Below are 13,537 nucleotides of genomic sequence, written 5' to 3' on the forward strand. Positions count from 1 at the left end.
TGTGCAACCCTGGGAACATATGCGACCAGTGGTGCTGGAACAGTTTTCAGAGTGGGGGTGCTGCCATTAATAATATATCACTGAAGACAGGGACTGTAAAAAATTCAAGCGCTCCAATAAAAAAGTAAACAAGTGCTACACCCATTCAGCAGGAGAGAGGTAAGGGCGTGCTATATAGCCGGTGGTGCATTTTGGAGAAACTATGAGGTAACACATTGTCATTGTTAAAAAATTACGTAAAAGTGGCGCATGGGGCTTGTAAATCTGCCCCTGTATATTTTATGTTGAAATGGCTAATAAATTTGCATCGGAGTGCAGGTTTACATGAAAAACTATAAAGCGCACAATCGATTGTGTGGAGATCGAGATCCAACAAAAATCAAAAATATATCATTTGTGCATCACCAAGTAAAGTATCTTGATTCGTGTTGGTTCTATTAAAATCATTGTTTCCATCACACTTCAGAATTACAAACAAAACTCTGCTTCATTTATACTTTCCTAATTGCTGATATATTTTGAAATATTTGTATAGTTCATTAACAGGTATTTAAATGTTTTTGTGTGTTAGAAAAAAACTGACATCATACAGTCTTTACTTCCACTTCCTGTACCCCCCCCCCCCCCGCAAGATTATCTCCTAAATCACTTTCACAAAATCCACTCACTTTGCAGTTCGAGAAATAAAAGTAAATGCCAGCTTCTGAAAAGCAACCATATCCTGGCATGGAGAATTGTGAAATCCATGCAGGTGTTTGAGAAGACATTGAATGACATAACTCGTCATGACTAGTACGTCTATCAGGCACTCACCTGTTTTACAAAAATAGAAGGGCCACAACTTTACTTCAAGCGATGAGAGCGCTCCTCAGCAGAGAATTACAGAACAGGCAGTAAGGACATACATAAAATGTAATTTTTAAACCCAGTAGCTTGCCTGTGAATTAAATTGCTTTCTTGAAACAACTGCTAACTGTCCCTGCTTTGTAAAACATAAAAAACACCTCCCACCGTTTTCAGTCGACCCTCTCTAAAAACCGGGACATGAGCTAAATTTTTTGAAATTTGCTGGGACAGCTGGTTGAAAGCGGGGACTGTCCTGGCAAAACGGGGACGCCTGAGCACCCTACCCACACCCCATCAGCGAGGTTCAAGAATGAATCAGTCAATGAATTAGACATGACAGCACTTTATGCTCTTTTGGGGGTTTCAGATCTTCGCGATCGTGAGGTCTGGATATGTAGGTCTTGGCCAGCTCAAGGAACCAATATCATTAACATGCCTGCCTCAATTGAGAGCTGACCTGTTTTGTTAAAAGGCAAGAGTGGCAGGAAAATACAGTAATTTGTGTTGCCACCCCTGACCGAAGCAGCAGGAACATCGACAGCTCCTTAATCACTTCATGCACTTTTAGGGTCTTCTTGCCCATTCAGTGAGGCACAGGTCCAGACACGTTGGCACTGATTTGCAAGTCCTGATACCCTTGTCTTTATACGTATGTTGTAACTTTTATTTTTTATCGGATCATGAACAATTTTTATCTCCAAACACTTTCACAACTTTATATAAAGAATCTTGAGAGAGTGGCAGAAAGTTTTATTTTGTCAGCTTTTTGTGTAGCTCCTAAGGTATATGTAATTAGTTTTTTTTGCTATTAAGTCTTTCCTTTGAGAAAAAGACTCCTACCCCGCCTCTTTTTCTTTCTTTTTATTTATTAGAATACGGGGACATTATTGAAAGCTGCACTTCTAACAATTCCACTTCTTTCACTTCATCTAGTACTATTTGACACAAAATTGCTTCTGTCACTTCTTATGTACTGGACTTTTTGTCTGTTGTTATCTCATGCCTTTATCATCAGTATCTGTATGTACCACATTATTGTCCACATTATGCAACTGTCAGATGTCAAAGGTTGAATCTTTTTCTTCTTCCTCCTCATTTCCTATAAATTGCTTTTCATTATAAATCCAATAAAATGTATTGCACAAAAAACTGTAAAAATAAAGAATTGAATTGGATTGAAAAGTAGCAATTTTGTCAGGAGACATAGCGTGACATTTGACCTTTGTCTTTGAATGTGCAGCAAATGTAACCAGGAAAACACAAATGTTAAAGGCATTTTTTATTGCTCATATTACAGACACTGCAGCAACAAGGGCAAACTCTGCCGCGATTTTAGGGAACCTCAATCTGCATTTAGAGGATCCCAAGAAAGCCATGGTCCTTAGCCTTATACAAAACCTGCAGGCCTTACAACTTACCTAAAAAGTCACTTGCCTGACTCACGACAAAGGCTGCATACTAGACCCAGTATTTTCAAAAGAAGATAATCTCTCAGTAGATAGCCAATTCCCAGTCCCTTGGACAGATCATTTTATAATCCCGATTATCTAGAAGTCATCAAGGACTTTCCCCAACGACCAGTCAACAAAGAGCTGGGACCGATCTTGGGCAAAACTAGTTCATGAAATCTAGTCTAATACAATGTCAAGTGTCATCCCCAAAGGCGATCCCGATCCCAGTATAGACTACGATAACTTCAATGAATGGATCATAACATCGTAACATCCCTAGACTCCAATATTCCATTAAACGGAGTTCAAAGAGACCTGAAGAAAAACGATTCCCATGGTACACCCCTAAAATACGAGAAGTTAAAGTAAAATGTAAAAAAAATTGAGAGGGATGGAGGAAGGATTACTGCCCTGAGAAAAACTGAAATATAGAGAGGCAATTAAAATGTATCAGACAGAAACTAAGAGAGCTCAGGCACAATACTATGAGGAGAAAATTAACCTGGCAGCCAATGCCCCAGGGAAATTGCCAGAATAGCTAAAAAGCTGCCACTCTGCTCCCAGACAGAAAGGTCCGTAGAATCAGCGGTTGTATGACGATCCATCGCCTGCAACGTCCTCGCGGACGTTCTCATCGTGGACAAAAGATGGCAATGGCACTTACATCGGCCATTTTCTCATCGCACGACGTTGCGCCGCAAATGCGGCCTTGAATCAGGATCGCGTGTCACATCGGCGACATAACATCGCGTGTCATGACAACGCGATGTTTCACATCGGTTACAAATTTTGCCAACCAATGGGTTTGGTGCTTCCCGTTTAGAAATGTTCCTATTAATTTACTGTGGGATTTCGTATTGTCACACAATTCTCTATATTATTTAAATTGGTCAGAGGTTAGTCCAGGATGTATCTTCGTATGACTCTGTTAAATTCTAAGTACTTTCAAAATTTTATTTTAGACCACTGTTGAAAGCGTGTACCTACTGAATATTTATAGACGATCCTTGTAACGATTGTTCTGCATTTTTCAGCACCCATTGTAACTTAAAAACAAACAAACTATTCTAACTTTCTGCAAGTAGCAGCAGGGCGTAATTCCAGCAGTACTATCTAAAGCTCTGAAGTCCTGAAAACAAAATGTCTTTCTCTTTGTTTGAACAAAGAAGGCTACTTACTCGCCTATTGATTTTCTACAGGTTTTGACATCACTGTACTCTTTTTTTCAATTTTCTGAGACCGCTTAGTTGGGTGTGTCTGTTTTAGTATACACCCTTTTAAACACAGCTGAAGTTATTTATAGCTGCCCCTTTGTTCTTGTTAGCTGGAAAATCTTTACCATTAGCACCCTTAAGTTGTGTGGCTGGTCATTCTGCTGGGTGTTACATTTTTAGCTTCTATTGTCAATTTGTGGGCTGCGTCACTTAACGGATTAAATCGTTTTCCGTCTTTTTGTCTTCATTTATTTTGTTGTCATCGGTGGACTCCTGAACCAATGTTCTCACTTTCTGTTACATCTTTAACAATTGGCTTTTCTGTCACATTGTATAAACAGGTGCCGAACCTTAACTCTTAATTCATTTTTATATTTAATTTGAAACTACAGCAGGGTGGCTAAAATGTTAAGTGTACACTGCTTTCTTTGGTATGTATGCCCCGCCAGTGCTGCCGACTTGAGCACCTCACCCCCTTCAAATCAAAACACTTAGCCGTAGCTCACAATGTGCAACCAAAGCAGGAGTGGAAGTAGGTTTCTGAAAATAAAATGATTACAAGAGGATACAACCCAGCATTCCAGACCACTTCGCTGAACCTAGAATGAGGAAATGCTTTAAGTTCTTGATTTTTCTTCCCCAGCTGACCAACGTTTTGATTCTGGTTAGCGAGGGTACATTGGAAGTTTATACATTTTCTTTGTATGATTGAGGCTTGCTCTCTAGTTTGATTTGCCATACCCTTTTTCCCTCTTGAAAATCCAGAAGAAGGTATTTTACCTAGTCTGCTTCTCTGGCCCTGTTTTTATGTTTTGGCCATTACAGGGCATAGGGTTTTTCGGTCTCGCCCATAACCTTACCAAGAACGTACTGTAACTTATAGCTGCCCATTGCTTACCATTGGATGGCTTTGTTGTCACTGTCATTTACGTGCTTTTTTATGACTTTCCTGGTCTGTGTTGTTTTGGGCCCTCATTTCCTTCTCCTGCACGCTCCCTGTGTTGCTGTCCAGCTAGGGGGCTGCTTGCTCTTGTGTGTGCTTCTCTTCCCACCCCCATACTCTGTATTCCTCACTCCATCGTATTCGTCTCTCCTTCTCCCAGTGTTGCTCTCTACCACCATCCCTCGGTCAACTTTATTTATTTTGAATTTTTCATTCAGTATTGTTCCTTTAAAATTCAACTCTTTTGGCTGGATGACAATAAAAAACTAAAGAAAATCGTCCCCACATCATTCTGCTCCTGCATGCATATGTTGATGCATGCTTTCACATTTGTCAGCCTGAATACATCTGCCAGCAGAATGACATGACGCGACTGCCAGCAGTCGCGTCATTAAGCCTTCTGCTTTCTCCTACGTTGCTGTACAGCATCACCAAAATGCATTAGACCCAATAGGACCCACATCCATCCACCCATCCCACCCACCCACCCACTCATCCATTAACCCACCATCACCCATACACCCATCCCATACACCCACATCCATCCACCCATCCCACCCACCCACATACATCCACCATACACCCATCCCACACACCCACATCCATCCACCCATCCCACCCATCCACATCCAGCCACCCATCCACCCACATCCATTCACCCATCCACCCACCCACCCACTCATCCATTAATCCACCATCACCCATCCCACCCACCCACATCCATCCACCCATCCCACCCACCCACATCCATCCACCGATTGCACCCACACACATCAATCCACCAGGACCATTAATCCACCTGCACACATCCATACACCCATCAGATGTTTTTTAAATATGATGCATCCACTCAAATATGATGCATTTCTTTATTTCCAAATGAATGTACTTTAATAAAGACAATTTCCATTTTATAAACACAATTGCGCATATGCGCACAATTCCGCTGGTCGTATATCATTTTGGTATGAATGGAGGCTCGAACCTTGTCTGCCAGCACCAAAGTCTGGCAACCGATCCGTCAGACCACATATTTTTTTTATTTATTGACGTATTGTACGTGCCGGCTTGAATCAGATGTTAGTATTTTGAAAGAAATGACCTGATTTGCGTTGCATTTCTTTGTTTTCCAAATCAATTGCTTTATTTAAGAAGAGCACCAAAGTCTCTTGTGGCGGTATAAAAGGCCGGATCACTAAAGTCTCTTGTGGCGGTATAAAAGGCCGGATCACCAAAGTCTCTTGTGGCGGTATAAAAGGCCGGATCTGTTCTTAAATAAACAAAAGTGTCTTCAACAAAGAAATATTTCTTGGTATAAAAGGCCGGATCTGTTCTTAAATAAACAAAAGTGTCTTCAACAAAGAAATATTCTGCTCGCAAAAGTGTCTTCCGATGTAATGTTTAACGATGTAGAAGGAAATGCGATGTACTTGCATGCGTCCTGACGGCATGCGATGTGATGTCGCGCACGATGTAACAGCAGCGATGCACTGTCAGCGCGATGCGATATATCCGCTGTAAGCGGTGCTTCCCAGAATCAGCACCTCAGCGCTCCACGGAATTGGCAGAATTTTTCTATAAAAAATCCTCAATATATACAATGCCTTTCCACCAACTCCGGAGCCAGAAAATCTGAGCACTAAATCAGAAAGTACTATGGAGGGACCGGACCGTCTGATCGACCTTCCTATCCTAGACCTGAATACCCTCTCCAAACTTTTCACGGCAGTCAATTCAGGATCTCCTTGTGACCCAGCACCAGCACACTTGCTGCACAAGTTTATAGAGGTTATACTACTGGCATTACTGGAAGTCGTCAACTCATCCCTAACTACAGCGATAGTACCATCGACCTGGAAACACGCCATGGTTAAAGCACTTCTAAAAAAAATACCAACCTCAACCTAGAAGTCTCGAGCAACTAATGGCTGGTTTCACTACTCCCACTTGACCAGTAAAATCTTAGAAAAACAAGTAAATAAGAACCTTACTAACTACCTTGATTCCCATGAGATCTTACACATCTCCCAGACAGGATTCCGACCTAACCATGGCACAGAAACAACACTACTAACAGTTATGGAGGAATCACGGAAAGTCCTTGATCTGGGAGGTACAGTGGCCATCATTCTGCTTGATCTAAGTGCCGCATTTGACACCGTAAATCATGGTATTCTACAGGATAGACTTAAGGAGGTGGGAGTTGCAGGCAAATCTCTATCCTGGCTCAAGTCCTTTTTAACAGAGAGATCATTGCAGGTATTCGAAGGTAGTCATACCTCAAGAAAGATCCCACTAACTTGCGGGGTTCCATAGGGATCATCGTTGAGCCCCACTCTTTTCAATGAGTACTTAAGACCCCTGGCTGAGATAGTCCTCCTTCATGGGGTCCAGATAGTGACCTATGCGGATGCCTCCCAGTTGATGGTAGCCCTCAACCACCCTGAGAAGAGCACAGTCGACCTTGAAGCGTGCCTAGGAAAGGTGGCCACTTGGATCAACCAATCATTCCTTAAGCTTAACGGGGATAAGACTGAGTTTATGATTCTTGGCAATGTCACTAGCAGCCCTTCAGATGTGAACTGGCCGAACTGCTTGGGCCCAGCCCCAAAACCCAAAGAAAGGATCAAAAGCTTAGGAATCTGGCTAGACAGGTCACTAAAACTTGACCTCCAAGCGGTACAAGTAGCGGCTATATGCTTTGGAATCCTAAGGCGATTGAGGAAAATATTATCTCTGCTCCCGGAAACAGCACACAGAACTATGGTACAAGCATTGGTGCTGACTTGACTGGATTACTGTAATTCATTATACCTGGGCACCCCAAATGCCACCACAAGGAAACGTCAGGTGGTGCAGAACTGCGCAGCTAGGCTGTTACACAACATCCCCAGAAAACAATCGGCCAAACCAGCACTGAAGGCACTGCATTGGCTACCCATCGCAGAACACATAATGTTTAAGTCACTTTGCATTGCCCACAAGACCCTCTGGGGTACAGGTCCAAAAATTAACCGCTCTCTGATGTCCTTTCACCGGCCCTCTCGCAGCCTGAGATCGACCAACCTATTCCAAGCGAATGTTCCTAATATCTTGATAGTACGTTCAGGAGGGTGTATGTTCTCATACAATGCATCCATTAAATGGAACATGCTTGGGGTGCCGCTCGCAGGCGGAGACTTTGGGCATTTTCAGATCCTGAACTGACCTGGCATTTAACCGATTTCACGGATTCCAACAGAGAAGGGGACTGCTTGCCAAATCGGGGCTCGGAATTAGCTTCCTGCCACTGAACTTGACGCGGGACTGCGAGGACCAGCTTCCTTAGCGGCTCGTTACCTGCCGCAGCTGGGGCTTCTTCCCACTTCCTCCCCTGCCTATTTAGACACGCCCATTCTGCGGCACGCGGGATGCGCGCGAGACGGAGCACGGGGCGAAGCCCGGGCCAAGGGCGGGCCCGTTCGAGTCCGGGGGAGACCGGACCGGGCCACCCCTCTGGGCTCGTGACTAGCTGCTCAAGACCTACCATATTCCGTGCCCCATTGTTCTAGCTTGGCCGAGATCCAAAAATACCAAGAATAAACCAGCATGACAACAAGGGAGACGAGGAGCAAAGCCACGGCATCGTCTACCATGGTTGCAGGTACTCTGGACAGTTTTCTTATTAGACCCAACACTGTGGTAAATAATGAACTGACAGCCCTAGATAAACAGCTTGCGGAAGGGATTGAAAGTACTAAGCGATCTTCTCTGGGTTTAACCGCAAATGCTAGATCCCCAGAAATACTGGATGCCTCCCATCTATCCCTCCTGGATAGCATCGATTAAACAATCGAATCTGTCCTTCAACAGCTGAGGACTTCCTCAAACTCACATTGAGACTCCCTCCAGACTATACCTGAGGTGACTTCTCTGCCAATATCTGACTAAGTCTTGACTCTGGATGAGGGGAGTGATCCCAACTTAACTCACTCACGGGGTCTTAGGGAAGGTGCTGTTCCAAAAGGAAAACGAGCTAGTCTAAGGGTGTAAAAAAGGCTAAATTGGATCATGTCCCCAACACCACTGATAACATGCCCGACATAATGGAATCTTCTTCTCCCACGACTGCTAATGAAACTGTGAGTTCAATACAGCCCTCGCAACTGCAGGGGCCAGTGCAGTCTGGCCCGTTTATTTTCGGCGAGGGGTCTTGTGGCGGGAGGGAACAGTCTATTCATTTTATTACTAATGTTCTGAAGAAACTCCTAGAGCCCCTGTAGGCCAGGCTTGATTGTATTGACACCAGGCTACAAGCAATAGAAACAGTGACCGGGGGTATGGAGGATCAGCTAAGAGCTCTGGGTAGCATCCAACGTGTAACTACGATGAACGCGGGGACCCCCCCTCCCTCTAACTCACCCAGTACCTTAAACACAAAGAAGACTAACGCCCCTCTATAGTAAGCGTACCCATAGTTACCCTACCAAATCCTACCCCCTTACCCCTCCCAAGGCAACTTCCTCCCATGCCCTCAGAGCGGAAATCAAAGCCGCCTGTGCCAACGACCATAACGAGGCAAGAAAAGACGCCCACCAGGACGGTTGACTGTCCCCACCAGAATGCTCACAGCCTAAACTGGTCAAATATAGTTAATCTTCCTCCAGAGGCGGCGGCCCATACTGTAATCTTGACTGGGGTCCCTGAGCTTTCTAACTCTGCACCAGAATCCTTTGATTCTTTAAAAAACAAAGTGATTAGCTGGTTGAACATCCATAGGCCCCTCCCTCCGAACCTGAGAGGCGAAATATTGATGGTCAGGAGGGTCCCCTGGGTGGGACACACAACAAAGAATATAAAGGGTGATTGCATTCTGGTAAATTTTAGGGATTCGCAGATCGTTTCCCATATTTGTAACTGGTTGGGCAGCTCGGGAAACACAACCATCCAACTGCTACCGCTGTTCTTTTTCTATCCAAGAAATCACAACTTGTATTCTGGGGTGAATGATGGCTGGACAAGGGTGGGATTCGCCATTGATGGGACAAGGTATAGGCCTATGCGTCACGATATACAAACATCGAGCAACTATATACATGCCAACAGGTATAGTTGCCTTGATCAGGTAGACTGAATTCAGCGGGATGAATGTACTGGGGAAAGAAAAGGGGTGGCCCCTCACACAGCTCAGCTGGGGACAGTGCTAGATATCTCTGATGCTGGCAATCTTACCTGTGTCCATTCATCCTCTGATCGGCCAAGTACTACTAGTACCTTAGAATCCCCTATACAATCGCACAGTACATCCCCGGGTCAGCATGTATTAAAAATCCTTCCTTAGAATATAACATCTCAACAAGCCCTAGATTTGGGGGTTTTGGTAGGACAGGTACCCTTGGCAGGGGTGTTATCCACCAACCAAGATCAGGACGGTGAGTGCGAGGTGGGGAGAGTGCCTAGTTTGGGACCAAAAAGGATGAAAGTTCTCTCATGGAACCTTGCAGCCATTGCTAATAACATTGATTGCAGTGACTGGGGCTCCCTAGTGGGCAGTAATGACATCTGTCTCTTACAGGAGACTTGGGCTAGGGAAGATTACCCCATGGTTGATTATGCAACTTTCTATGTCCCTGCTAAGTGCGGAGGAAAAGGGAGGCCGTCTAGTGGACTTGCAGTATGGGTTGCTATCCATTTGGGTTGCACAGCGGAAAACATACCAACTCATTCGGAAGACGTCCAAAGCGTTCTTCTTAAATGTCCACATGTCTATAAACTAGCAATTGTGAATGTCTACTCTCGTCCAGTGAGTGTGTCTTTAGAATCACCCACTATAGATGAATTATCTTTCTTTCTCGGGCTATTACCCACTGACTGTAAGATTCTGGTGGGAGGGGACGTCAACTGCCACTTTGAACCATTACATGGATTAAAGGAGGGCGCCCTGACGCTGAGGATGACTATTGGGGGATTCCCCCCTGCCGATCGCCTAGTCCGAAATCTTGGTCTCCTTTGGCGTTACAGATTATGTCCCTTACCCTGAACTGCGCACTGAGGGCTTGTAACGGGTGAACTCCATCTGATAGCCCCTCAGTGTGTACCTTCAACAGGAAGGGCCATGAATCACGCCTAGACTATATCCTTGTGGACACTAGCATGTGGTCTAAGGTCCTGGATTTCAGGGTGACGGTGAGAGCTGACAGCGACCACAATGCTCTCTGTCTGGAAATGGTTTACCCAGGGCCTAAAGAAAGCACATCATTATACGCTACCGATCAAGACATAGGGGCTTTAGTAATATCCAACAATAGACGTAGGGTAAAATGGGGGAAATTAGTTAACTCTGCAGAGTGTATCACGAAAATCTATGACCTGGCGCTCCCAAGACTAGTCGAAATGGACGACCTGATTAATCAACCCATAGATACAGACTTTAATGAGAAATTAGGGCAAATCCATGCAGATCTAGTTGACAAGCTAGGAGAGGTCTTCTACCCTGTGTCCGTTAGAAGGAAGAAGAGGACACCATCCTCAGCCTGGTATAACTCTACGTGTAAAAAGATCAAGACTGAGCTGATTTCAATGGTCAAGTCTGGCACTAACAAATACAAAATACATGAGCTCAGACGGAAATATAAGGAGGCAATTGCCCATGCCAAGTCTGAATGGGATTGGGATAGATGGCACAATCTAACAATGGCCCTAAAAAACAGGGACTCTAGAAAATTTTGGTCATTAGTACATACAGGATCAGGGGAACTGAAAACTGCTGTAAAGCCAAACATCACTGCTTCGGTATGGGAATCCCACTATAGTAAACTGTATCAGGATGGTCCCACTATGCCTATAGAGACAGTCTCTGACACCCCTTTGGATCAAATTGAGCAACTAGAGTTCACTCTGGCTGAAGTTCTAAATGCAATAGGGAGACTTGCATGGGGAAAGGCTCCAGGCCTAGATAAACTGCCTGGAGACTTATTCAGGCACCAACCAGAGATCTGGGGTCCCTATCTGCTCATTATTTTTAATTCAGTCCTGAGGGGAATGGAGATCCCCAGTACTTGTCTGGGCGCAGAGATAGTACCGATTTTCAAAAAAGGCTCTCCTCTGCTCCCAGCCAACTACAGGCCGATCAGCCTTATAGATGTACCCCAAAAACTTTTTGCTCGTCTTCTGCTGGACCAGCTCCTGGATTGGATGGAGGACAATGAGATCCTTAGCCCTCTCCAAGCAGGATTCAGGAAGAACACATCCACCATGGATCAGATTTTTCGCCTTGTCCTTTTTTTCTGGAAAGCGGCAAGGATCGAGGGGGGAAGTCTGTACATGGTGTTTGTGGACCTGAGGTCTGCATTTGACCTAGTACCACTCGAGAAATTATGGGCGGTCCTTAGGGAGTTAGGTGTTCCACCAAGGCTCCTGGATGTAATAATTAGGCTGCACAAAGGGGATTTTGCCCAGGTCAGGTGCGGGAGGGATGGGGCACTGTCATCTAGGTTCCCAGTTGACAGGGGGGTGAGACAGGGTTGTGTCTTAGCACCAACCCTGTTCTGCCTCTATGTCAACGGTGTAATATCTCACCTTGACAACGTCAACAACAATGACGCCCCAAGGCTGGCAGGCAGGAGGGTTCAGGCAATCATGTTTGCCGATGATACTCTCCTGCTCTCCAAATCCCCTATAGGGATACAACGGATATTGGACGGGTTTGTGGACTTCTGCAGAGCCCACGGCCTTGAGATCAATGCAGACAAAACCAAGTTCATGGTATTCAATCCCTCGGCAACAACTAGGCCAAATCCAACGTTGGGATTGGATAGGATGGAAAGGGTCACAAGGTTCCAGTACTTGGGGGTAACCGTACACGATAATCTATCTTGGGGTCCACAGATAGCAAGATCTCGTCTAAAGCTAACGCAAATGGTGGGGGCCATTTTGAAGGTTTCAAAATCCTCAACCTTCAAGCCAGTAAGCCCAGCACTGGAGATGTATAAAACTCAAGCCAGAGCAGCCTCATTATATGGTGGTGAACTGTGGGGCTATAATGCTGGAACTGAACTCATCAAGGTAGAGACTAACTTCCTTAGATGGTTGCTGTCCCTACCACAAAGCACGCCTCTCTTACCATTGAGACTAGATCTGGGCCTCCCCTCTATAGGGGATGAGATAGCCCTAAAACCATTGAGGTTCTGGCACAGGCTATGGTCCACTACCGAACTGTCCAACTACAGGCAAGATTTGAAGCATGTCCTGAGCTATAGTTGTTCTGACAGAATCCCATGGTTGGCCTCTGTAAAACGAGAATTTCTGCGACTAGGCCTGGGTGATTTGTGGGCTGATCCCGAAAGAGGCTGCCTAGAGGTCTCTCGTAAATCGCTCACTAAGATCTTCAAGGACAAAAGCCTAACCACGCTCTTGTGTGCCCCACAAATTGGCACCCACACTGAAAATTTTTGGTTTCCAAAAGTTCATTCAAGTACGAAGAATTTGTGGACATTATTTTTCCTAATACCGCAAGGAAACTTTTTATTCAATGGAGGTTTGGTACACTGCCCATTAAAGACTTTACAAGCAAATGGTCTACACCGGACGATAAAATCTGCCCAGGGTGTAGCGCGACTTTGGAGGACGAAATGCACGTGTTGTTTTTTTGCCCTTCCTACAGCAGACCAAGAAAGCACTAGCTAGTACCTCTGTGCAGGAATCTAGGCTTTAGACACTGTTTACATTCGTTTAGAATTTTAAAGTCAAGCACTTTACAATGTATTGTATTTGCACTATCTAAGTATTTAATGGCTATGTGGTTGAAAAGGAAAACATTGCTGAAAGCTAATCCTTAACTGTGAGAAGAACTGCATTACATAGTATCTTGATTCCCCTGGACCCTGACAAATAATGAATGAAGTTAATTTCCGTTTCCTTGCATTTGGTGTAAAATTGGTGTTCAACTGTATCTTAATGCTTCTTTTTAACTTGTATTTTTATGGCACGTGGATTTTACTGTTTCTATTGCATCTTTTATGGCCTTGTTGGCCGAAATAAAGAACTTTTGGATTGGATTGGATTGGAACACGCTTCCGATCCAGCTTCAATCAATGACACATCAT

This window comes from Lissotriton vulgaris, chromosome 2_1 (genome assembly GCF_964263255.1).
Source record: "Lissotriton vulgaris chromosome 2_1, aLisVul1.2, whole genome shotgun sequence".
NCBI lineage: Eukaryota > Metazoa > Chordata > Amphibia > Caudata > Salamandridae > Lissotriton > Lissotriton vulgaris.